At 52.8% G+C, this 26604-nt stretch overlaps 2 long non-coding RNA genes across 3 annotated transcripts; one reads left to right on the forward strand and one right to left on the reverse strand.

Moving 5' to 3' along the window:
* Window positions 1-692: 692 nt before the first annotated feature.
* On the reverse strand, window positions 693-25254 carry LOC107324740. Of its 2 annotated transcripts, XR_001559547.2 has the most exons (4): window positions 24667-25254; window positions 24401-24589; window positions 4695-4910; window positions 693-4592 (listed from the first exon to the last, which is right to left on the reverse strand). It is a non-coding gene; the product is annotated as an uncharacterized LOC107324740 (long non-coding RNA). The 2 variants fall into 2 exon arrangements; XR_004309660.1 differs by lacking the exon at window positions 24401-24589 and having other exon boundaries at window positions 24667-24955.
* Window positions 16367-17232, forward strand: LOC107324741. Its single transcript, XR_001559548.2, has 2 exons — window positions 16367-16927; window positions 17086-17232. It is a non-coding gene; the product is annotated as an uncharacterized LOC107324741 (long non-coding RNA).
* Window positions 25255-26604: the final 1350 nt, after the last annotated feature.

Genomic DNA, 26604 nt, shown 5'->3' on the forward strand with positions numbered 1-26604 from the left:
TGAGCACAACCATATGTAGGTCCAGGAGCAAAAGTCAACAGTAACCAGTGTGGGATGGGATGGAAATGAATGGGTTGGGATGGGAAGGAATGGGATGAGATGGAAATGGATGAGATGGGATGGGATGGGATGGAAATGAATGGGATGGGATGGGATGGAAATGAATGGGATGAGGAGATGAAAATGGATGGGATGGGAAGGAATGGTATGAGAAGGGATGAGATGGAAATGGATGAGATGGGATGGAAATGAATGGGATGGGATGGGATGAGATGAGATGGGTTGGGATGGGATAGGATGAGAAGGGATGGGATGGGATGGGATGGATGGGATGGGATGGAAATGGGTGGAATGGAATGGAATGGAATGGAATAAAGTAGAATAGAATAGAATAGAATAGAATAGAATAGAATAGAATAGAATAGAATAGAATAGAATAGAATAGAATAGAATGGAATGGAATAGAATAGAACAGATCTGACCAACAGACCAGTCCATCAATGCAAACCACAGTCATGATATGCATCTAGAATTCACAGTACAGTGCTGTCATTCAGACCCATCAGAGCAGAATACAACATTGGGATGTGTGTATTTCCAGCTCCTGGTGTGCTCTGTGTGGGAACAGTCCCCATCTCTGCTTGGAGGGGCTTTGCCCATTGCATCCCATGCATCACTGCCAGGCAGTCGGGTTCCAAAACTCTGTTCATTTATATGAAGAGGGCTGAAAACCAGCTCTGGGAAGTACAAGGTTTGTCATATAGCAAAAACCCTGATCTCCAAAGGTTGATAAAATCCATACTCTAGAAATGTGCATAAATAATTTGTCCAGATAGGAAATACATTAAGAACGGACCTGCTCTGTGCGTTGATAGGTGCTTTTGTTTGCAAATGCCACGTTTATCTTCTCAAAGGGATGCACAGCTTTGCATTTGCCATTCACAGGGCTGACCTGGTCTCCTGTCTCCCCAAAGTCGAGAAAAGTCATTGAGTGGCATCACGAAAACAGACTAAAAATAGCTGGTTTCTATGGCTACTGAGGCTGGGAGACTCCTGAGGAACAAGTCTGGGTAGGTCCCTTCGTGATGAAATCCAGGCAGTGGGATGAAAGGGAAGGACAATAAAAAGAGGTTGAATGCTTTGATCCTCCATAGACACCACAGAGCTCTGTGCATCCATGTGAGTGCAGTAACTGCAGCGATCAGTGCAGGTTTATTAGGGGGTGGGAGTCATGGAATTGTATAGGATCTGACATAAAACACCACAAAGATGCACTCAGGAATGGGGTTTTCTCTCTACTCTTTTCCCCCCTCTCTCATAAAACCTTTAAGAATGTGTTACAAGACTTGAAGCTGCGGCTTTTACACCTCTCTGCACCAGGAGGTGCCATGGAAGCACTGTTTGGGTTCATTGGAAGGGGCTGAGCTATGGTCCGTCCATCCCCAATGTCTGAGTGCAATGGGGACCCTCCTCCTGCACCCACCCCCTCTTGGATGCTTTCCTTGGTGTAATAGGATTAAAGGAGGATTATTGCTGGTGGGAAGAAATGCATTTTTCAGGAGTGCTGCTCTTCTCTTCTGAAGGAACAACAGTGAAAAGAATAAAAAGGAATAAGCCTGCAAAGCCACAGCATGGATGTCATGCAATGTGCACAGAGCCCAGTGGTGCACAAGAGGCAATGTGCAATGGAAAGCACTATTTACACCTTGCACTTCACACCCTTTGCATGAAGGTGACTGGGAGCTGCTCAACACTCAGCAGCCAATGCATGGGGGATTTGGCAGCCTCAGCTTCAGGATCAGATGGGAAAGAAAGTGCTTGGGAAGCATTGGAGGGACACCCTGAGTGTGCACTGCCTCCAATGTGGGTAGGATGTAGCTATTGTGGTGCAGGCATTATTGGAAGGGAGAAGCAAAAGCAGCGTGTGTGTGTGTCTGTCACTTGGGAGAGCAAGAGGAAATCCTGAACAAGAAGCAAAATCCCAGCTTATAAAAAGGCCTGGGGTTGTGCAAAATGTGGGGGAGAGAGAGAAAGAGAGGCAGGGAAAGCGTTTCTCCACTGACAAGAGCTGTCAGCTCCCAGCCCTCACAGTCTTAGAAGCATCCCAGCCTTGTTAAAACGCTGCCAGTGGGGAGGGAAAAATAAAGAGGAGGGGAGAAAGAAAAAGCCCCACAACTTTGCTTTGGGAGGTGTGCAGCAACCTGGCAGGTTGGCTACAGAGAGAGGTGGGAAACAATATGCAGCTGAAAGGACCTTCAGCATCAATCTGGAGGTCAAGGCGTGATGATGGGGGAATCAAAAAGCACCACGAGCCGTTTATGAGCACAATAGAGGTCAATGCAGGAGCAAACCATTTTGCTCGGAGCCATGGTGGAAAACATATTGTTTTGCTCTGAGAGCTCCATCCATGCAGGGAGGTGGAAAGTTCACTTGAAAAATAACTGTAGCTCGGGTTTTTGAGCATTCAGGCTGCACCTGGTTAATTTATTGTGTTTTCACATGCACATGTAATGGGTGCGGGTGAGCATCTGCCTGTCTTGCTTCTACATCCTACATTCATTGTAGGAGATAGGACTGGAGATACAGGGACAGCCTGAGCAAGCACAGAGCTGCCAGTGTGCAACCGTGGTGTGCATGGCATGAGTAGTGTGTGCATAGTGTGTGCACCGTGTGCATGGGCGTGCATCATATGCAGTAAGTGCATAGCATGAGTGCAGTGTTTCCAGCAGAGCCCTCAGCTCATCTCTTAGCACCCAGGAGCCCCCATAGCACCCCCTCCATACACAAACACTTTTGCAGGGCTGCTCTCTGTGCATCCAGCTTGACACAGAGCCTCGGAGCAGCTGTTAGCTGCACATCCTTTGCTGCCAAACTGTGATGGATCTGCAGTCAAAGAGGTTTAGCAGGGAGGGTTATGCACTAATGAACTGGGCCATCTTCCCCCCTCCTCCCCCATCCTCAATCCACAGCAATATCTGAGCCTCTGTAAAGCCTGACTGAGCAAAGCTGCCCATCATCTCTCTGTATCTCACCCTGCTGCTACAACAGCCCTGAGTGGGGTTATCACCCCACATCTTCACTAGGGGAAACCAATTGTGTGCCCCCAGGTGGGGCACGAACAGCTGAGCCCAAACGTGGGTGCATCAGCATTAAGCTCGGTGGCTTCAGCTTCCCTGGGTGCCTCTGTGTGCACTGTAAAGTAAAAGGCTGCTGCAGCCTCAAAGCTCCCAGAGGACACATTACAGCCTGCATTAACCACAGCATTTCCCACTGATCTGTGCTGAAATCAGCTGAGCTCCACAGTGATGAAGGACAGGGAAACCTGGCCAATATGCTGCCCAAACAGCAGGGAAACACCCAGCAGGGCACCAGCCAGTTCACATCACCTGAGCTCAGAGAAGGGAGAAGCAAAATACCCCCATGGGGTAGGTGCACAAGGACCAGGCATTGCTGCCATCCCATAGCCCACATCCATCCGCTGCTTCCCACCGCAGCCCAGACCACAGGCATAGAGCAGAGAGGATTTAGAGCTCCTCAGCTGCACCTTCTGTTCTTGGCACTTCTGGCTGCTTTTTGTCCTAAATCTTTCAGATGAGAAAATAAATTACCGGCTGTATTAGATCTGGGTGTTGCCTGAGCCAACATATCTCCAAAGGAGAGCTGTCACTGGTGGCTACAGCTCTGTTTGTCATGTGCAAATGCAGTCAGAGAGCACTGGGAAGGTGGAACTGGTTAACAATGGGGAGGTTGGAATTGCTCTCCAAGTGTGCTCACCCTCCTCCTTCAGAGCTCCAAGGGGGTGTCAGGCTGCTCTAGTCTATGGCCCCTGCTCCAGAGACTTGCTGTCCAAGTATTTGCCCTTCCCTATGGGTCATCCCTCCTGCTTTTCTCAATTCCTGGTCATGGCAGCACCAAGGCTTCAGTGCCTGAAAGGAGATCTTAAAGTTTGGGTGCAAATGGGGTCAGGGATGTGAGCACAACACTGAGACCCCAGCAATGTCCCCACATCTGTGGGAACCCCCCCCTTGACTGGGGAGGACATCTATGGGACACCCCCCGAAAGGCACAGAATATGGGGAGCTCCTGTATGGCTTTAACCATAGGTAGGAAGGATGCACAGAGAGAGTGGAGGGGAAATGGGGACCCAGGGGACCTCAGGAACAGCCACACAGTGCCAGGTGAAGACAGTGGGAGCAGGAGCAGCCCTCAGGGTGAGCATTTCCTACCTGGCACCCGTGGGTATCACTTTCAGCCCCCCATGATTGGATTCTCCATATAGAGAAGGGAAACAGCAGGTGGAAGAGTTCAAGGATTTCTGCTCTGGAAGACACAGTTGTGCCAAAAATGTCCCTGCAGAGAACCCCTAAAGACTTGAGCTGGGGACTGTTGGCCTTTGTGTCAATAATGAACCAGCTCTTGCTGAGATGCCCTGCACAAATACCACCACCACTATGTCCCCTGCTGTTGGGGTGCAGAGGGCTCAGTGCATGTGGCAGGATGGCTGTAGCACCCCAATAATGTCTGCAACGCCGACTGGTGCCTCCAAGTTTGGACATTCTCATGCTTCAGCTCCCTCCTGGCCAGGCAGATGTCTGCAGAGAGAAAATGAGCAGAGCTGCAGGCTGAGTGCATTAGGGCAGATGGAGCTCACAGCCCCACGCTGAGCCCCTTGACACCCCTTTGCCCCATCCCACCTCCACAGCACAGGGATCCCTGCAGAGGTGACAGGGGAGGGGACAGCCAATGCCCCCCAGCAGCTCTGATGTCCCACTCCTGTCCCTGCTGCTCACACCGCCGTCTCCTGCTCTGTGCAGGTTTCCTCCTTCTTCCTCTTCATCTTGCAGAAGCCATGCAGCCCACAGAAGCAAGCGAAAGTGAACTGGGGCATCACCTGGAGCACCCAATGGGACCTGAATGGGGACAAGGAGAGGGAGAGAAATCAGGGCAGCTCTGACAGCATGAGCAGATATCCCCAAAATGGAAAACCTCCCACTGACACATCTCTCTACCCCACACCCAATGAAAAACAGTGGGATGAAAGCCACCCTCAGCTCCCATATAGATCTGGGGGCAATTGGGACAGATGTGAGGACAGCTTGCAGTGCTGGTTTGTAGCCCCCCCAGAGATAAGAAACCTGGGACCCCCCTGGCAGCACAACACCACAAGCACAACACAATGGGGCACAGCTGAGAGCTTTGTCCCCTCACTCAGTGTCCATTTGCAGCAAAGATGATGCCCCAAAGCACAGCCCTAATGATGAGCCAACAGCTGCAAAACGTGGTTATGCAAATGAAAGGCTGCTTTCCTTAAGAAATAAAACACCACCAAACTGGCAGAAATGCTATCTGCAGCAAAACCTTTCTCTTCTCTCTGCTTTAAACCGTAGCACTTGCACAGCTTGCAGGTGACCAGCCCTATGCCTGCCCCACATCACCCTCCAGCCCCACACAGACAAGGTAACGCACAGGGCCTCAGTTTATCCCATCTATTAAAAGGGCACCAAGTTATCAAAGAGCCACATGGGAATCTCAGTGTATGAAATACTTTTGCATCCAGACCCACAGCCCAGCAAGGAACGAGCAAGGAGCAAAACCTGCTTCTTTCACTGTCCCCTCCCCAGCTGTTGCCAACCATCCAGGTACCTGCTGAGCAGCCCCCATATGAAATATTGCTACCTCTGGAGCTCACAAATAACAACAACAGGCTCTTTAATGAGTCTCTCTCTGGCTCTGAATGCCTCTCAGAGTAGCGGTGGGTCCCTGAGCCTCTCTTTGTGCTGTTGCTTTTTGTTAGGAGCCCAAGAATGGGATCTGGGAGGGAAGGGCTGGAGCTGAGGGCCATGGGGATGGTAGAACCTATGGCTTGGGGTGCTCAATCCAGACCCCCACACACCACCAGATCCATGCATGGCTTACACCACGCTCCACACCATGACATCTTTATGTCCAACAATCTGTTCTTCATCAGGTGAATGGGTCTGTGCAGGATGTGCTTAGTCCCCTTGTGCCCACCCTCACTGTCCCATGCCACTGCATCTCAGTTCTACCCATACCCCAGTGCCACCCATACCCCCATCCCACCCACATCCCAGTACCACCCACATCTCTGTGCCACCCATGTCCCCACACTGCAGACACAAAGCATCTGGGGGGTCCAGTTGCCAGGACCCCCACAACCAGAAGGGACCCATTGACAGATCCGGAGGAGTTTGTAACGTTGAGGCTTTTCAGGCTGACCCTCTGCCTCCCATTCAGGCAGCAGACAATGATGAATGAGCCCTAGAGAATAGAAGCAGCCCAGCTGAGGCCGGAGCTCCTGTTCTACTTGAAAAGGTGGAAAAAGGATCCTGAAGGAGCAAGGAATAATTAAAACAATAAATGAACCAGCTTGGGTAGCGATGACAGAAACCCTGCTTGATTTGCAAGGGCTGGGCTTGCTTCACAGCCCCACGCTGCCCTTTCTATTCAAGGCAGAAGATCCTTTGGATAAAACTCCTCTGCAGCAGAGAAAATGTGAGGAGCATTAAAAATGTAAAGCTCGAGAATTCTCTTTAGTCAACTGCATAACCCCAGGCCGTGTTTGTCACTGTCACGGTGATGAATTGGGAGCTGTCTGGAATCAGCATGCTCACTTTAATAATGTCACTTTCCTCCAGCCCTAAAAAATGTCTTTGCAAAGCAGCTGGACAGAGCCTATCCCTTAGCCTTGCAATTACCAGGCTGGGCTTTACTTTGCATCCACTCAATGCTCACAGTGCACGGAAATCTCTGCTCGTCCTCCCCATGTAGGGGTTGTGATGAGGGTGCACAGCGTGTACACAAGGGAGAGCATCAGCATCTCACCCCAGTGTTGCTTTCCAGCCCCACCCCAGCTTTGCTTTGCATTGCATTGCTTTGCATCGCTTTGCAGCCTTTATTTGTGGGAGAACTGCAATCGAATGAGCTTTGGGTTGGAAAGAAAACAACGTTAAGTTTTGCATTTGAAACTCCGGGTTGTTTTTTTTTTTCCCCTGGGAAATGGGATCATTTGCAATGGAAATGGGTCTCTTTTATTGGATTTCGTTTTGAGTTTGGGGTTTTGTTGCTTTTTGTTTTGTATTTTATTTGGAGGGACTGAACAGAATTCAGTCATTTGTAATGAAAAGTAGAGAAGTTCCCAGCTATTTCATTCTGGTTCTCTTCTCATTGCAGCTGGGCGCTGCACCTCTGGGTGTGATGGATGCTATGGGGAACACAGGGGTTTCAAAGAGCTTTGTGGGTCACAACCCCACAGCTGCTCTGAGCATCACAGCACCACACGAAACCCTTCCCCCTCTCATTGCAGCCACAGCATCCACCCAATCGGTCCTTATTTCCAAGCCATCATTTCCTAGCATTGCTTTCACCCCCCTTTCCACTAACTGGGCATCACGCTGCTCACAGCCCAACCTAAGACAAAGCCAACTTCAAAGCAGCCTCTCTAATGAGCGGCAGAGCATTGGAAACCCAACCAAGGGATGAAGCCGGCCAGAAAAGAAGCTCTATCCCTTTAAGGAGAGATAATGAACGGCCAGGCTGTTGCTTGGCATGTTTGCAGAGAAGCGCTAATTAAAACATCGCTTCTGTAAAGTATGCTGATCCCATTGATTCTTCCCCCCACACAGTTAATTTGCTGCTAGGAAGGCAAAGTCGCAAGGGCCCTCATTATAAAAATTTCACTGGCTGCAGCTAATGGTTGTAATTAATAGGTGCAATAAATTCCAAATGGGCAGCCGGGGTGTTCATTAGCTGCGGGCTGACTCAGCACCGGTGGCCTCACAGTTACTAAATAATCCATTTCCAGCAGCCAGGAGGAGGAAGGTGCCCCCATGGCACATCTATAATTCCCAACCTAGAGAAGAGCTGGATAAATAATTCCCAGCAAGGCGAGGATCCACTTCTTTTTGTCTCGTTTGGGAAACACTCATGAGACAACACCCCCCCCTCCATTGCCTGCCAGCAAAGCAAGGCTTCCTAAAAGCAAAGCAATGCTACCTGCAGACAGACAAGGGTCAAGCTGTGGTGCAGCAACTCAAAGAGCCATGCATGCCCATGCAAAAAGCAGCACTCTGCCAAGAGCTATGGGTTGTGGCATGCTCAGAGGTGTGCTGGCCCTGCTCCTAGCAGTGCACACCCAGGCTCCTCAACCCCTTGCTTCACGCTGAGTATCATCCTCTATGGGACATCCATGAGCTTGGATGCATCACAGCTCTCAATTACCAAACAATAGCTTTTGGGTTTGTTATCATCTGGCTGTAATTAAAGCATTCATCGTTGGCACTCCTCTTGGTTACCTCTCAGGATTGGCATCCGCAGAGCTGGGCAGCTCAGGGTGAAGCTGCTGCTGTTTGTGCTGCTCTCCCAGCACAGCACTGAGAGCATTAAGAGCTGGGTGGCTCTGCCATGTCTGGAGTCAAACTTAGGGCTGGTGACACAAGGAGGGACAGCCAGGGTGACACTGCATCTCTACACAGCTGCAGTCATTCCTCCCCGCAGGGCAGCACAGAACAAGCCCCAACCTTGCCCAGAGAGGACAGCGGATGCTTCACTCTAAGCAGTGATTATTATGTGTAATTAGCAACGTGTCCTGCTTTGCATGCTCGCTCCTGGGAGCTCAGGAAGGCCCAGCCCTTATCTCTAGAACAGGGAATGGAATTTTGCTCAGCACCTTTGGAGAAAGAGGTGCATACCCACGTTGTCTGAGATGCTTTGAGAGCACCAACCTGCCCTCCCGATCTATTTAATGCCATGAATGTTTTATAAGCACGGCAGCAGAGGGGCTTTGCTTTGCTGCTCGGTGCTCCCTGGAGTCCACCCACACAGCCAAGGGAGGCTCTGAGCTGGGATTCTCATAGACCCAAATGAGAGCCCTGACCCTATGGGACTGCTGCAGCCAGCTGGGATGTGGCGCTCACTGGGGACATAGAGGCCACGCTGTGGTTGAGCTGAGAGCTCACCTGGTATTGGCAGTGTCTCCTCTGCATGATGGACCCCAGCCAGGACTCCCTGCCAAAGCTTTTTGCACAGCACAGTTTGCAGAGAAACACTTGTCCCAAGCACGTCCCCCCCCCTCACCCTCCACCTCCTGCATGCCCTGCTCAGATGTCCCTCAGAGGATCAAACAGATGGAAAAGCAGAAGCCAAACCTTGCTGCTTAAGCCTTTGTGCACTGGATCTGCACAAACAAGGGCAAGGAAGATGGAGATTTGGCAGGCAATCACCACAGCCCCAGCTGCTGAGCATCGCATGCCCTGAGAAGCACCATTGCAACCTCCCCCCACCAAACACACACTCCTGCAGCCCCCCAAGACACAGCACAGGGCTGCTCACACTCCCTCTGTTTCTCCCCCTGCTTAATGCCAGCCTTGCTAAAAGGAAAATCAATGCTCTGTGTCCATGGAGCAAAGCCCCAACACAGGGGACTCAACACCTGCAAAAGATGCTCTGCATAAAGTGGAATTTCCTCACTATTTCCCCAGCCCAACACAGAGTTGCAATGAAAAGGATGTTCCCAAGTTCACTGCTCTTTGCTATTCCCTCTGTTGGGGCAGCACCCCCAGCTCCCACCCTGGGCACACACACAAGGTTGTGCACATCCAACCCAGGGTGCAGCCCTCCTTGGTATGAATGGCAGCCATTGTGATGGGTGAATTTTCTGAATGAGCAAATCCTCATTAAAAAATAATTAAAACAGCCCGGCGAGGTTGGCTTAATTCCTTTCATTTTTTTGACTGATGGTGTTTAGTTTTGATGATTTATGTGGCACAGCCGTGCCAGCTCTCATGCTTCCCATTGTCGGAGCTCATGGGATTGCATGATTCCCTTCCTTCCACACCTCCTTGAGTCATTGGGATTACAGCGAATCTCAGCTTTCATTTCTTAAATCAATGACTATTATTTTTTAAGAGATGCATTCCAAGCTGGTGAACTCAACTTGAAAGCCTGACACCTAATGACTCAAAGCTCAGGAAGTCAAGGTAGGGAGGGGAGGGGGGAAAGGAGGGGGAAAGAACACAACCAAAGAACCCCAAATCCCTCTCTTCCTGCATGGGGAGCTGGTGGGGACCTTGGTAGCATCACCCTCCTCTCAGCTTTGCTAAGTTCTGCCTTTCTCACATGCTTAGCTTGACACCCTCAGGTGCAGCACAGCACAACCCATTTACCTCCAAGCTCTGCAGCCTCCCCAGCAGGGCACTATGCAGATGGGATGGAGGTGTCAGAGCTTTTCTCAACCCACCTGCAAACCTTATCAGACTATAGCAGAGAAAGGCCTCCTGCCATCACCTGGCTGCCGTGCCCATCGTCCCTTTGGAAATGCCCCCAGCTTTTCTCCTGCCACTTTTGTTCCCCAGGACCTGCAGGTGGGGATGCTTTGAACCGCGTGAGAAAAGCTCACTGCAAAGAAAAGCTGCTCCCTCCACCATGTGCCCTTTCAGCACTGAATGGGGATGGAGGCGCCTGAAAGGCCGTGCCCCCCACCATCCCCATCCCCTTTGTCTGCCCCTCTGCTCACCACCCCCTGCCCCATCCATCTTGCTAAGGCCCCGCAAGGCTTCAATGCCCCCTTTCACTCGGTATTTGTTACCAAATAAATATGGGTGATTAAAAAGGGATCAGGAATCCATGTGGTTTGCGGAGGTGCCTGGAAGGTGGAGTCCCTCCCCTGAGTAGCCCATGGCTTTTCGCCCTACATGAGTTAGGAAAAGCAATCACATAGGAATAAAAAGCCATAGACCACAGCAGAGGGCTTACCGAGGATAAGCCAGCAGTCTTTGGGGAAAGAGAAAGGAAAAAGAGGGGTAAAAAAGGAAAAAAAACAACAGCTAATAATTAAGTAAGGCTCTGTCTAAGCTGCCATCTCCCCACAATCAGTTGGAACACAACCTGTTGCCCAAGTGCAGAGCTGCACAAAGATGGGAACCCCCAACAGCCAGCCCCTATGGCAGCTCTCAGCACTGCTGCAAAGCTCTGCCCCATGGACTGGGGCAGGAGAGCCCACCCCAGCCCCCAGCAGTGCTTTCTCTACTCCTTATATGAGCAGCAATTATGGGGATAGCCACCTCTTGCAGCAGAGGCGATGCTTAGAAAACAACATAGCCTCAACCAAGGGCAATACATCCAAAGAGCAGAAAATGAAAAGGTTTATTATCACTTTGCCAGCGCTCTGGCCATAGCCGTACCTTACCTCCTTTGCTAAACACTGGGTGTTCCCCCTCACATCATTCTGGGCTGCTCTTCAGGTGCCAATACACCATGCAAACCTCGAGTCACACTGGCAATGGAGCACATAGCTACACACCTATGGGTCAGCTGCTCCTTTGCAGAGGGGAGCAGCAGCCTGCAGGCTCATCCCTTCTGCAGACAGGAGCTCGGGGTGCAACTGCACACTGTCCTGGGGCTGGTTGGGAAACCTGACCCCGAGGCCCTTACAGCAGAATGGGGGAACAGGAGCTGGCTCACCTGGCAGCACGGCGGGCGGATGCGTGGTGTGGAGGGAGCAAACAGAAGTGTCTTTGTCGGGGAGACAAAGGGCTACAGAGAGCCCCGGCTGCAGAGCCACCTCCTGCAGCGCCTTCCCCTGCTGCCTTCAGGAGCCTCATCCCTCCTTGCATGTTCCCAAAGGCAGCTCAAGACAAGGTGCTGCACCTGGCAGCTTCTCCAAGGCTCCATTCCTTCTTTAGGGAAAGCCTCTGTGCTGCCCTGCATCAAGAGAAGCTCCTCCACCATCACCCCCCCCCCCAACCCACATAGATCATACCTGCAGAATGCACAGGCCCTGCCTTTATTCTCTCTCCCTGCCCCCTGGTTATCATGACTGCTAATTGCCAGCAGCTGATGAGGTCAGTTCTGCTGTGGAACCCAGGAAATTCCCTTTCTTGTTGCCCTATCCAGAATCCTTGGGAAATCCAATGTTTCTAAAACTACACAACCAGTAGATCTGGAACTGGGAAGGTTTCTGCACCTAGAGAGGTTCTGCATGCTGCACTTTGGGACAGCAGTGAGCAGTGACCTGCAAACCAAAGTAATGAAGCACAGGGGTAGCTCTGAAGTGGCACTGCCCAAGTCTTTGCCTCCTTCAACTCCCATATACCACTACCAAGGAGGAAAGGCAGCTGCATGCATACCTTACAACATGGCCACGCTCTATTTGCAGCCCCTCATCCCACAGGTAGAAGGGTCCTGAGCCCCATGTGGTGCAGGGAAAAGCACCCATGGGTGCTGAGTGCCCCACACTCACCTCCATTCCCTCACCCAGCACTGAGCTGCCCCCAGGGGTGCACTGAAGATGCAGCCCACACCTCCCAGATCCTCATTCATTGCAAGGTGGGGGGATGACCATCAAGCCAGACTTAACATCTCTTTGAGACACAGCTCTATAGCTCTGCTGTGGCACTGGGTGTCTGCAGCTCCATCTTCCTCTCCTCACTACTGCATCATTGAGAGCTCATGCCCCTATGAATGCCACCAGCCCCATACAACCCCACAGGATCCAGAGGAGCCATGCAGTCCTCAGGGTGACCCAGAACCTGCCCACACCTCCCTGGAGCTGACCTCACCTTCAGCAGCGCAGCATCCTCTCCAAGGGAGCAACATCACACCAACAGAACATGGGGATGGGGATGGCATCGCCTGGTCCCCCCAGCAGCACTCAGGCACCGCAGGGATGCTCCATACCCAGGGAATCATTCGCAGCACTCTGAGCTCTGGGGGCTCATGCTTGTCCCCAGTGCCCCATCCCCACTGCCCCACCGAGCCTTACTGCATGGGCGCATACTTGGAATGGTTGTGCACTGAGGGGCCACGCACAGGGGGGGTAAGGGGGGGATGAGGGGGGTCAGGTATTTCTCCATCCCCAGCTCTGTAGAGCCGGTAACAAAGGCCCTATTGAACGGCAGCCTCTCTGGTCTGTGAAGCAGAAACCTCTTGTATCTACTTCAGTGCCTTTGATCTAACTCCCCCAGTGGGATAGATATTACTCATGTCCTGCTGCTCGGGTACTGTTGCCAGAGCGGGACAGGGGGGGGGACCTGCCTCCCCCTCTTCTCATCCTGGGGGCATCTCAGCTCCTCTTCCATAAACCTCTGCCCCATAGATTCCCCTTCCTGGATGTGTGGGGCACAGGCATGGCATGGAGGTGGTGGGAGTAGAGCCCTGCACCTCACATTCCTCTCCTGTAATTAAAGCCGGTGAGCTGGGTGGAGGGGGGGAATTTCCCAGAGGGTTTTACTGGCGTCTGGACAAGGGTCAGACAATGAGAACATTTGACAAGGTGCCCAAATCCTCTGTATCTTGGATACGCTCAAAGCCTCCCCTGTGTTGTTTGTCCCGGGCGCTGCAGGATGGAGGTGGGGCCCTCAGAGCAGGTTGGGGGGCTCTCAGCCTTCATCCCATCGGGGCTGCCCTAAATACAAAGCACCTGCAAAGTGCTGTGAGTGCTGCTGGATTGCACTGCATCCCCCCCTGGGGTCCCCCAGGATACCCACAGAAAGGCATCAAACACCTCAAGAGATTCACCTTGTGGTGCTTTAAAAAACACTTTGCTGCTTTCAGCAAGAGATCTGCAAGCTCCCCATGGAGCTTGGAGCACTCTGGGCTTAGCCTGGTTCTGCTGGTCCTGGAGAACACAGGGATGCTGCCTGTGTATCATCCCACAAGCACTGGAAAGCTTTTGGAAATCCTATTCCCAGCTGGTGTGCAGAAATCCTTGTGCCTGGCAGATCCCATCAGCACACAGAGCTGCATGTGGGCATCACATCCGGGGCTGTCCAGTGCCCACATTATAGTGCCCAAAGGGCCAGAACCCAAAAGCCCAGCAGGGAGAGCTGAGATGGGCACAGTGCTGGGGCTGCCCCATCCTGCTGCATTAGGCAATGAAACAGTGGGATGGGTGGACAGATGGATGGACAAATGGATGGACCAGTGCTCAAGAATACAGAGGGGACAATCCAAGTTCACCTATAGGAGCCCATAGCAAACCAACAAGGAGCAATCAGCTTTTCTTTTGGGGATCACCTAAAGCCCCCAACTCCTCTCCACAGCCCCACTTTGCCTGCAGGGTGTATAGGACTGAATTCCTACATAGCTCTTAAACTTTAACTATTATAACTTGGGGAGCAGCTGAAGTCAGTGTTGGGCAGAGATCCATTTTCAAGCTGTCTTGACAACTGGCTCCAGCACAGCAAGATTAGATCTACTAATCACATTTATAAGGCGCCCAGCATCATGAATTGGGTATTTGGAGAATATCTGTCATTGTAACAATGTCATTTTCCAGCCTTCAGCGTGCATTGCTGTGTCCTCTAAGTGGTTACAATTGGACCTGTTGGTTTTATATAGAAACATCTGCGTGGGGAAGAGGAGGCTCAGATGTATTTGTGGCATTGCATGCTATCTGCCACTCATACATCCCATGGACAGTGTGATATTGGGGTTATTTATGGATTTCAATCAGTTTTCTCATCACCTGAGCTTATATGCATCCCTCAGCAAGCAGACACCGACCAGCTGCCCTCAAAAGCAACTGCCTGCAGCACTGGGGGGGCACGCTCAACAAATCCATGCTTGCAGCAGCAGTGCAGCAACCACTTTGGGGAGCAGCAATGTTTGCACAGAAGCATTCAGCTCTGAGCCAGGAGGAATACTTTGCAAATCCAGTTTGTCCCAATGGGCTTCAGGTGCAAAACCAGCTCCGAGAAGCTGCATTGTAGGATCTGCCCCCTGAACCTTTCGAGCCCTGGGATCCCAAAGCCACCATGCTGTGTCCTGGATCCTATACAACCCCTGCTGTACAGCTCTGCCCCACGCACACAGTGTGGCTGTTTGCTCCAGCTTTATCTCCAAGCAGAGGGATGAGAGAGGCAGAGAGGGAAGGAATGAGATAATGACCCAGACCTGCTCCTACAAACTGCCACAGAGCCTATTAGGGGAGGGCAAATGCAGCTTGGGAATCCAGGTAAGTCACTCACTAACAAGATCCTCTTGGGCCTTTTAGCACATTCCTGGTCACAGCCAGTTCAGCTCCCGCAGCCCCAGCTGTAATTAAGTCTGGGCTGCGAGGCAGGAGACGCTGCAGCATCTTGGGGTGGGGGGGGGGGGGAAGGTCTGTCTGGGGTTGCAGGAGCACACAGGGCTGATGAGAAGGGCTCTTTCTCAGGCAGCAGCAGCCTGTGGTGGTGCAGCACCCAACGGGGCCCTGCAGCACAGCTGGGCACCCCCAGCCCCTATTTCTGGCACTGGGGGATTGCAGTGACACAAGCGAGAGAAGCCGGAGCTTGCCCAAAGTGCTGCTCTTATCACCAGCTGCAGCTGGGGGATGTGGCTGGGAATGTGATGGGCTGCCCATGGGCGGGCATGAGAGGTGGAATGGTGACCTCACACAGCCTTTTGTATCCTATTTGTGCCCAATTTGGTGGCTGTGGTCTCACTCTGAGTCCTCAGAGTCCCCACTTAGTGATGGCACCCAAGGAAGGAGCTCCCCTCAATGGAGGTCTCGGCTACATCCCCACCTCCACTTCTCAGCGTGACCATCCCCATCTTCCCACCACGTGAAGAACTGAGTGTCACATCGGAGGTGATGCAGACGGGAGGTATTTGTGGTTCGTCTGCCGTTGTTTGCCGTTCCCAGTGATTTATCATGCTCTGCTGACAGCTCACTGGGGACCCGTGACACAGCGTGACACAGTGTGCCACCTATTAGCATGAGGACAAATCCTGACAGAGAAAGCATCCCTCCTCCACCTCATAGACCTTTCCTCCCCTGGTCGCCCTGCTGGACACCAGCTGCTCCCCCCTAGGTGACAACAGACAGCCAAACCAAGAGGACACAAACCATATGGGCAGACCCAGAGCATGATGAGGAGGTACCCCGAGCCCATAACAAACATCTTCTCCCCTGCCCAGAGCCACCCCAGCCTTGGTCCCACCCAGCCCACTGCCATCATGCTCTGGGTAGAAACCAGAAGGGGAGATCTCCAGCTCCCTGTGGTCCCCAGCCCTCCCCTCTCCTCACCATTTGCCTGTGCTTCCAGCAGAGAAAAATGCTTATTCTCCTTAATGGTCTATTGCAGCCCAGACAGGCACTGCACACACATACACACACACACACAGTCTATGCACTACCCATAGCAAATCCCTACCCAAACCATTAGGGACCACTCCATTCCTCCACACCGTGTCACCCCCCCCTAGAACCCCATCACTGTCCTTTTGCTTTCAGCAAACAAGCACGGATGAAATAACAGCAGGGATCAAACAGCACCGAAATCAAGGCTATTCCTACCTGGCAGTCATTGATTTCCTTCCCCCTTGCTGACATCACTGCTCCCTTCAGGTTAATACATGCACCACTTCCCTTATCTCTGCTCAGGATTACCTCATCGCAGCAAACCCAGCTCACTCCTGCTCTGCCGAATGCCAGCAGTGTTTGAACTGCAACTTCCCAACCAGAGGAAGGATTTCTCCAGTGCTGTTCCATCAGAGCTCTGATCTCTCCCTCGTACAACAGACACACGGCTCTTTTTCCTTATAGATCAGCTCTTTGCTCTCCATGCAAACCGGATCGTTCCCTTTGCTCCTTGCAAGGATTTCACGTGCACTGCAAACTGCAAAAGTGCTGTGCACACACACACACACAATCCCACCCCCAACCCCTACTCCACCTGCAAGACAAAAAAACTCTGCCCTAAAACAAAGAGAGCTGCCATTCACTTTTTGGCTCATAGCACCTCATCCTCAAGAACAGCACCACTGCAAGCCAGTGCCGTCTATTGGCTGCAGCGTAAATATTTACACCCCTTTGCAAACACACACATACACACACACACAGATACATTTCCAACACACACCGCAAACAGAAGCAGAAGGTGAAGCTCTTCGCAGCTCTGCTGGGCGGCAGCAGGAGGCGGTGCAGGTAATGCACGTCCTGCTGCATGCAGGTGTGGGTGCACCGGGTGCACTTCTGCCCCTCACCCTCACAACCCCACCACGCAACGCTCGGAACAAAGAGAAAAACGCTGCCTTACTTTCTTACTCTTTTCGCTTCACTTCTCTTTTCCTCCTCTATTTCAGGACTTTTCCGTTTGGAGGTGATTAACGGAGAGGAACTTAAAAGCGGCCGGGAGGTTCGGGGAGAGCGTTTTGTCGGAGGAGCGAAGCAGAGAAGGAACAAAAGCCACGGGAGCGGTGCTGAATAGGTGTCCTCCTAATTGTCGGGAATCGTGTGGCTGTGTGTGGCGCTGACGGGAGGGGCGGTGGGCAGCGGCCTCCCTCCCTCCCCCCCTTCCTGGGGACGGGGTGAGCTCAGAGCAAAGGGCCCCTCCGTTCCCAGCACCGCACCGGGCTGCAGAGCAAAGCGCACGGCAGCACCCCGGTAATTGCGGGTGGTCAACGCGGGGATAGTGGGGATGTGGAGATAAGGGGACGGGGAAGGCAGAGATGAGGATGGAGGGGATGCCGAGATGGGGACAGGGGGGATAAAGTGATGGGGACAATGGGGATAGTGGGGATATGGTGATGGGGACAGCAGGGACACAGTGATGGGGACAGAGGTGATACGGTGATGGGGACAGTGGGGATAATGCGATGGGCACAGCAGGGATACAGAGATAAGGACAGCAGGGATGCAGTGGTGTGGACAGCGAGGACACGGTGATGGAGACAGCGAGGATACAGGGATGGGGACACAGCAATGGGGACAGCGGGGATACAGAGATAAGGGCAGCAGGGATACGGTTATGGGGACAATGGGAATACTGCGATAGGAACAGCAGGGACACAGTGATGGGGATAGAGAGACACAGCGATGGGAACAGTGGGGATACAGTGAGGGGGACTGTGGGAACACAGTGATAGGGACAGCAGGGACACAGCATTGGGGCCGCCCGGTGCCCTCTCCGTGTTCCTCCCCCTGCTTTGTCTCTGGCCCCGTCTCCCAGCCAGGCAGACACAAAGAGCCTCTGACCTGGGAGGAGAAATATGCCTTGCCGACAAAATCCGCCCCAGAGCCCTGAGGTGAGCTTTTGGCAGCAGGGAATTAAAAATAGCTGCTGTGGCTCCAAGTCGGAGGCAGCACTCCTTCCCTAATGAGTATAATTAGCGCAGCGCGGATGGAAGCGTGGTTCCCCGGCTGCTCCCCGTATCGCTCAGTGTCTCTGAGTGCCACTCATTGACAACTCCACACACACCAAGGAAGTGGCTTTTTCTGCTATCTGTTCCTCTGAGCACTTATAAAACCTGGCTATACCAATGGGGGGGTAGGCAGGCTGCAGGCCCACAGTGCCCCACAGATCCTTCTCCTATGTGTGTGCCCAACCATCAACAAGCAGAGCATCACCTCAAAGCATCACCATCATCCCCTTCTGCTGGGCTGCCCTCCCATAGGGACAGGCATGGGAACAAGGCCACCTCTCCACTCTCTGCCCTACTGGCCACCCCAGAGACCTGAATTCTCCTTAAGCACTGAATTCAGCAGCAGGTGAGCTCAGCACTGAGGATATGGTCCACCCAGAGCATCCCTCCTCGAGCATGGCATAGATGGAACCTGTCTGAAAGCAATGCACTGGGGATGTGTTGGGCAGCTCATTAACTGATGGGGTTAACGAGCTGCTCAGTGGGATCCCTGCAGCCAGAGCTTGGCACAGGGTGAGATGTGGGTGCATCAGGTCAGGAGTGGCTGCACCTCTCTCAGCATCTTCTCAGCTCTGACACGGTGCTCACTTGGGCTTCTTTTTTAATTGTCTTGATGTCCCTCATCTGCATAATCCCCCACAATGCAGAGCAGCAGGACTTTTGCTCTGAGCTAATAAATAGACGACAAAAATAAACGTGTCATGTAAGATTTGCTTCCATTTCTTTCTCCCTTTGTGAGCCAGCTATCGCCAAGAAATGATGCTGGTGGAGCTGATATCCCAGGAGCTGTCAGGCCGGGCTTTGCTTTGCCCATAGAACACAACTTAGCCACATGTTAGCTTGAGTTGTTCAAGCTGAGAGCTGCAGGAGGAGGAGGTGTCTGCACTCCTCAGCCTCTGCATTGCTCCCTATAGAGATGGTCCTGGAAAATCAACCCCAGGGTGGTGGGCAAAGTGCATTCAGAAATCCATCGCTGTGGTTGCAACGTTTCCATGCCCAGGCAGGTGCTGGCAGTGCTCTAATTTCCTAGTGGTTTTCTTCAAAATCACCCAGCTCTCTGTGCTTGGAGATGGCACCATTTAGGAAATGAGCTCCTCGAGCCAAGAAAAAGAGTGATCGTTCAGCTGTGAGCATCCAAGGGGACTCCCGAGGCTGGAACAGCACCACGTGTTTCCTACAGGATGATTCCTCCTGCAAGGCTGTATTTCTCACTTCGAGGAACTTGGCTGGATGGAGCCCAGGGAACCAAAGGGAATAAACTCAAAGTCCTAAAGGAGAGGCTGCAATCCATCCTTGGGGCTGGGAGGCACAGCAGCAGCATGGGATCAGGGATGAACTACAATGCAGGATGTAGATGTGAGCACAGAGAGCAGCAGGATGCATTGGGTTCCATATGGTTTTAGGAGCTGGTTACTTTGCACGGGGTGCTGGCAGCTCTGGAGATCATCACATGGGCCATCTTTTCTCCTCCCTGCAGCCCTGTGAGTCAGGAGGAACCTCATCTCCTATATAAAAACATATCCAACTGTGTTGTTTTTGCCTGAAAATGCAAATTCTAACGGGTAGGAGCTAGAAGAGAAATAAAGACCTGATAATATACGAGCTTCCCTTGTCTTGTCTTTTCTTTTAGAGCCCTGGCCCACTTTAAATCACATTTATGGCCATACACAACTGCCTTCTGGCACACGGATGCTCAAGCCTGGTGTTGCTGAAAAGATGGATTCTCAACTGCTGGTCAGTGGAGGAAGAAACACTGCATCTGCTTCCCAAACAACCCAGTGAAAGTGCCCATCAGCTGCATTGATTGGTATTCACATGTCCTGGGATAGGGGCATGGGGACCCTTTGTAGAGAGGCTCCATGTCCTATTGATGAGGTCTGCACCCTCTGCTCCCAGTTCCAGGTGGGTTGGTAGGTGCTGGGCAGCACAAGGCAGAGCCAGGAAGGTCTCAGGAGGAATAAAACATGGAGAGAGGTGGAAATCAGATGAGTGATGGGTGCGAGGTGCGGAGGAGCGCAGAGCATCCCTGCAGGATGCAGCAGATCATTTCACCCTTCCCCAAAGCGCTGCAGTGAGGGGATGGGATCATCCATCTTCATTACATCCCCAGAAGAGCCTCTGTCAGGTTATGGTGTAAAGGCAATCAATAGCCCTGTGGGCTCACTGCGTGCTGGGCTGTGCTGCACACGTGTGTTGTCCCTGCTCCCTGCATGGCACTGGGGCCACCAAGTATTGCCACACACTGTCCAAGCCTACATTTCTTTCAATAAGTTCATGCTTTTCCAGCTCAGATCACCTGGGTGTTTTATTTTCCCCCTTCTTGCCATAGCCTGGCACCTTGTTGATTCTATTCCTTAGCTCTCAGCAAAGATCCTGCAAGAAAACCTCCTTGAAGTGCTGCTATCCAGGGTGCAAAAACCCTCACTGAAACACCGACCTGCCCACATGCAATCACACAAACCCACTTAGATTACACACCTAATTCACACCCAGTGCCCACAACACCCTCTGCAGAGTCACCCAAGAGAAGCTACGCATGGGATGCACTCTTTGCCCCCTCTGCCTTCATGCATAGGGCATGGAGGCAACCAATGGAAGAAATAAAGGGGAAAACCCAAACAACAGGTAAAGCTGAGCCCCAGCAGCACTTAACTTGCCCCACTGAGTGCCCACCCCTGGGCAGGTGCCTGTGAACATCCTGCTTTGCAGCAAGGAGATTCACTGTTTGCAAGGCAGCTTTCAAAGCCCCGTGCCCAGGCCCCTGCTGCAAAGCAGAAGTCTCACCCAAGATGAGCCCCATCCATCTTCCTCTCAGCTCAACTGCACAGCTAAAAACAAGCCAATAAAGTAGCAATCACCTTGGAGCAGCAGCAGCTCTATTAAAGCACAGCGGGCTGCAACACCTGCGCCCCAACCCTGCAGTGCAAAACCAAAGCCACAAAGCCTCATCCTGCTCATTGTGCCTCATATCATGGTGTGAAGAGCCAGACCTGTGGCCCCAACACCACCCAGGCCTGGGTGCACCCCACTCTGCTCCTCCAGGGATGCTGCCTTTCCATTCATAGCACACAACCAGCTCCCAGCCTGCAAATAGGACAGTGTTCACCTTGCATCTCTGCCCTGTCCCAGCAGCTTTCAGGCCTCAGAACCCATTGGGACCCTCACCCACCAGCTGGGGCTGCTCCTTTGCCTCTCTGAGAGGCAGAAGGGGATCACAGGGATGCAATGTGCTGGATGTTTGCATCAGTTCCCATTGCAAACACTCATTTGTCATGTAGATCTCCTGGCATTTTTTTTTTAAAGGGTAGATTAATTTAGGGGAGTTCTCAGATCCAATTTCCTCTGGCAATGGCTCTATTAGGCTGTGCACAGCAGAGATACAGGCTCCCATCCTCCTGCTGCTACTGATGGAATTTGATTCCACGCTGCCAAATCTGCAGGGCTGCAAACACATTCTCACTCTTGATTAATGTGAGTAATTTCTGCTTGAAAGAAGGTTGAAATGAGCAGCCAAGGGGAAGCAAGCAGTGAGGGTTCCCCCCCACATCCCTCCTCCTCCCCCATCCCTCGCTGCTGTTTGCATTTTCCCAGCTCTGGCATAGGGCTGAGGGATAAACAAAAATGCTGGCCCTATTTCAAGAGCAGCAGAAGGTGTGGGAGCAGGGGGGCACCTCGCTGAGCACCGGGCTGTGCTGTACTGCTGCAATGCAATGAGATGCAAGGGGAGAAGTTTGGGGTTGAGAGGAGGAGCAGCATAGGGGGTTGCACAGGGTGGGCTGCACATAGAGGTGCCTGCACAGCTCACCAGATCTACATGGCTTTAGGGAGCTGCTGTATTGCTGCAAGCCAAGGTGGGGTGTGACCCTGCTCAGCACCCATAGCCTCACCTGGAGCCACTGTGCCATAGTGGCAGCCTGAGTAGGAGCTGCTCCCCAGGGATGCCCCAGCTCCTCCATCCCCCCCCCCTTCCTTAGGAGCAGTGGTGGCTGTGCATCTCCTTTTCAATTTATTTTTATAAGGAAGGAGGGGAGGGAGAGAGTCACATCCTAATCTGGCAAAATGTCAGCGAGTGATTCAGAGAAGAGGCGAGCAGCAGAGAGAGAGAGACAGCCCACACAGGAGAATTGTTTCTGATTTCCAAATGTCAGCATGTCCTTTAATTAAATGCTGATTAACAGGGGACGTGATCCCTTGCTGCTGCTAACACCGCTCTCCGCAGGGCTCCAGGGTGATGCCACAGGCTGTGTGCACCTATGGGATCAGCTGGAGGAACACGGTCTGGGGCTTGCATTGCTCCAGATGCACTGAAAGGTGCTGATTCTGCTCCTGTGCATCTCGGTGACTTGGGGGGATCCTTGTTGCTCCCTGACCCCACTGCCCCGTCTGCCTTATGAGCAGGGCTGAGATTACACTTGTGGTTTTTTACCTCTGGGTGCAAGTTGCATCAGATCTACCGTAATGAAACTGCATGCAGACCCTGCTGTGGATGCTCTTATTGCTGTCAGAGCAGCTCTTTTCTTCCTCAGCTTCTGTCTGTTTTCCGTACGCTTAAGCAAAGCTGCAAAAATACCGTGGCATTTTGGATTGCCAGGAACACCACTGGGCTTCAGATACCCAAAACACCACCGCATTTGGGATTTCCAGACATACCTTATACATCTAACAGCATCCCAAAGCTCTATCACCTTCAGTGCTGCTCTTTGACCTCTAGGCAAGCCTGGCCTGGAAGTCAGCAGAGGTTAAACCTGAGGTTTAGAGAGCTGCAACTGCCCTGGGGGATGGCAAACCCTCCCTGACCCTAAAAGCAGAGAGTGGACATACAGTCCCGACTGCATTTCCTCTACCTGACCCCATCCCCTTGCACTGGAGTGGATTTTCCCCTGTGGTGCAGGGAGGTGGCACATGGGTACAGCAGCTCTGTGGGATTTGGGATGGTTTGGGCTGATTCAGCTGTGGGTTCTGTGCTGGGTGCTATAGGGCTGACCTATAGGTTTGTAGGGCTGCTATAGCACTGCAGGGTGCTATAGGTTTATAGAGACTATAGGGGCACACTGCTCTGCACCCCAAGCATCTGCTGATCACAAGTTGCACGCCAAGGCTCTCACCCTGCACAGCTCCACATTACACCACGTGCACGGAGCACCTCATGCAAGCAAAGCCCACGAGGTGACGGGGCTGCAATCACATGCCAGACGGGTCTAAAGCTGAAGAAACAGTCTATACTTAAAAATCACACTTTCCAGTACAGGAGACGAAAAGCTTTCACACTTATCTCCCCGTCTCCGCACCGTGCACGGCTCTGCACGTTGTCCCCTTGTCTTCTCCCTTCCCATCACATTACAGAGCAGCCGATGCGTGGCTTTGGGTCTCGATACCAGCGCATCAATCAGCAACAAGTGCGTCCCGCAGCTCTGCCGCCTATTCCCAAGCGCCACCTGACGGCACCGACCCCGGCAATGAGCTATGAGACATCTACAAAGCAACCCCACACCAGCACCGGGGCCATAAGGGTGGGAAACATCAGCGGGGCTGAGCGCATCCCTGGCTGCAGCAACCTGCCTTGAGCTGGGGCAGAGCGGAGCTGAGATTGTGCTGAACAATTAAGAACAAAGTTCCTCCATAAAGCAGGCAGCTGCTGCTTGGGGCACACCTGTGGCTCTCCCCTCTTTAATTCTGCTTGAGAAAGCAGCTCTGTGTTTGTAAGTCTGGGGGTCGTGAGCCCCATGTACTTCCCAGCCAGCAGTGGGGGAGAACTCATTACTTTCTTTCACCCTCCAGCAAGGGGCTGTGCCACCCCGGTGTCATCCCTGCTGCCCTCTGTATCTACAGGGATGCAGCCACACACTGCTCGGGGGCCATACACATGTCAAAACCCCCTCCACACCTAAACGGAGGGCATCCCCCAGCACAACCCCAGGTCAGCACATAGTACAGCTCACACAACCACATGGGAGCATTGGGGTGGGGGGGTCAGGTCTCCTCCCTTCCCACCCCTCTATCCTGGCACCCCGTTACGGGGTCAGATGAAGGCAGCACCACATCAGGGTGTGCTTTGAGAGTGGATCCCCAGGAGAGGCAAATCGAACTCAGCTCTCAGAAACGGAATAAAACTCATCAATAGGAGACAGAGAATAGAACTTCCCTTCCTGCCCACCCCTCCCTGCCCCCTTCTGGGAGCACCGAGGGGCAGCATCCATGTAGGGGGACCCCGAGCACGGAGCAGGGCAGCACCCGGCTCCCAAACGACGGATCTTACCGGGGAGATCCCAGCTCAGCGCCCGACAGCAGCCAAAATCGCAATGCCCCACGAGTAGCACCGGGACACCAACACACAGACAGAGACACGACGGCACCCAGCGGGAGGGAGAGAACGGCGGGGACTGTATGGGAGGGGTGGGAAGGGGATGAATCATTTCGACGGAGCCGGATTTCCATATTCCCCCTGCTGGAAAAATTCAAGTCTGCTCTGAGTTTGCATCCCAAATGTGATTGCTTTCGGATCCCCGCCTCGGAAGGACGTACCTCTCTCAGCAGCCGGCCCTGCCTGGATCTCAATCCATGCTGTCCATGCCTTCCACCTGCCAGCAGGAGCTGCCTTCTGTTCCCGCTGAGCATCACATTTGCTTTGAACACGGAGACAGTTAAAAGCAGCAACTTAAGGACTCGATGCGGGGGGGAGGTGGACGGACTCATTGAGCATGAGAAGCAGCCATTGGTTCTGCCTCCCCACTGCTCTGCCAGTGGGTTAGGCTGCACATGTGTCAGCCTTCCCCCTGCTTCCCCATCACCGTGCTTTATACTGGGCAGAAAGTGGATATTGCTGGGGTTGGAAGCCCCCGGCTTGCACCTGCCCCACGCACTGGGATGGATGCTGCCCCAGAGCCACCCCCATGCTGTGCACCATATGGTACAAGGCATTTAATTTCCTTCGGGGCTATGATGAACAGAGCTGGCAGGTTTCTTCATGGGCCTTTGGTTAACCCCCTGTAGACCCATCTGTGCCAATTGCCTGCATGGGTGGAACAAAGCTCTTCCCGAATTCACCACTCCCTTCTTCCTTCCCATTTGCGTGGAGCTCTTCCTTTGAGCTGCAGCCAGGGCAGCAGGATCAAGCCCTGCTTTCAAGCTCTATATCCGGGCAGGTGAGATCTATTCACTAGAAGAGGAACCCAGTTATAATCCCTCACACCCTGCCTACCTGCTCAGTGTCAGCCCATGCGAGATGAATCTTGCCCATTGAAATAGCTGAGCCTTTAAGTCAGTGCAACAGGCCAATAGCTCTGCAGGGCTCTGCTTGCACAGGTGGAGCTGCTGAGCTTCCTCAGGTCCACCTGGGATGGTTTCCCCTGCAACCCACTTTCCTTGCCACCTGTGAGTCCCTTATTGACATGAGGGTCCCCCACTTGGACACTTGCAATAGCACAGAGCTGTGGCACTGGGGTCCATGTGCTGGCAGCAGAAGGAACAATCACATTGTGTTGTGCACATCAGGAGCGTGGAGAAGGGATTTGCAGCCTTCATGGGCTTTGTTTCTTAACAAAAGCCCAGAATGCAAGAAACGTAATCACTTTACACTGCTGATGTCACAAAACAAAGCAGGGTCCTGCTCACCCCCAGCAAACACTGAATCAGTCACCTCCATTGGCTGATCCCATTGGGGAAATGTGTTTTGTTCTTTGGTGGAGCCCAAGATTGCAAGAGTTGGGATCTGGAGCAGCGAATAGGGAGGGATGCTCTGACAGCTTGGAAGGCGTTTTCCCAAGTCGACCCGCTAGCGGGCAGCAGGAGCAGAGCTGAAAAGGAGGTGACACCCGGGGGTCGCAATGGAGGGGTCGTCTGACTTAAAGATAATCCTAACCCTAACCCTAATCCCCCACCCTATGCAATAAGAACAGCCAAAACTGCGATGCGATGGTGGGAAATCCGAGTTGTGGGGGTTTCCTGGAGCAATGAAGCCCGGATAAGGGATCGAGTGCCACAGCTCAGCTCGGGTGGGGGTGATGGAGCAGGCAATGGGGTGGCACAGAGTTGCCCCTGCCTGGAATTGGGCTGATGGGCGCAGCCTGGCACCTGGCAGACGGTCGTTTCTGCAGAGAGCCACGAGGTGGAAGCATTCTCCAAAAACTCCTGCAGTGCCTTGGGATCGTGGGGAGCCTCCTCTGTATGGAGAGGAGCTACGGGACAGCCCAGGGGGAACTGCTGAGAAAGGACGGGCAGGGTTATGGGGTGACCATCTCCAAGGAAAGGCTCAGCCCATAGTGATGGGCTTTTCCATTTGGGGTTACCTGGGATGTCTGTGCCATCCCTACAGCTCAAGGATCTCTCCATAGCAGGGGAAAGCAGTGTACAGCTCTGGGCTGGGCTTTGCCCATCCCGACACAGACCCTGCCTGCTGCATCACCATCCATCAGCTGTGCCTTATCAGAATGGGGAGCAGGCAGCTGCTCCAGCCCCACTGGT

The sequence above is a fragment of the Coturnix japonica genome, chromosome 26 (assembly GCF_001577835.2).
Source record: "Coturnix japonica isolate 7356 chromosome 26, Coturnix japonica 2.1, whole genome shotgun sequence".
Classification (NCBI taxonomy): domain Eukaryota; kingdom Metazoa; phylum Chordata; class Aves; order Galliformes; family Phasianidae; genus Coturnix; species Coturnix japonica.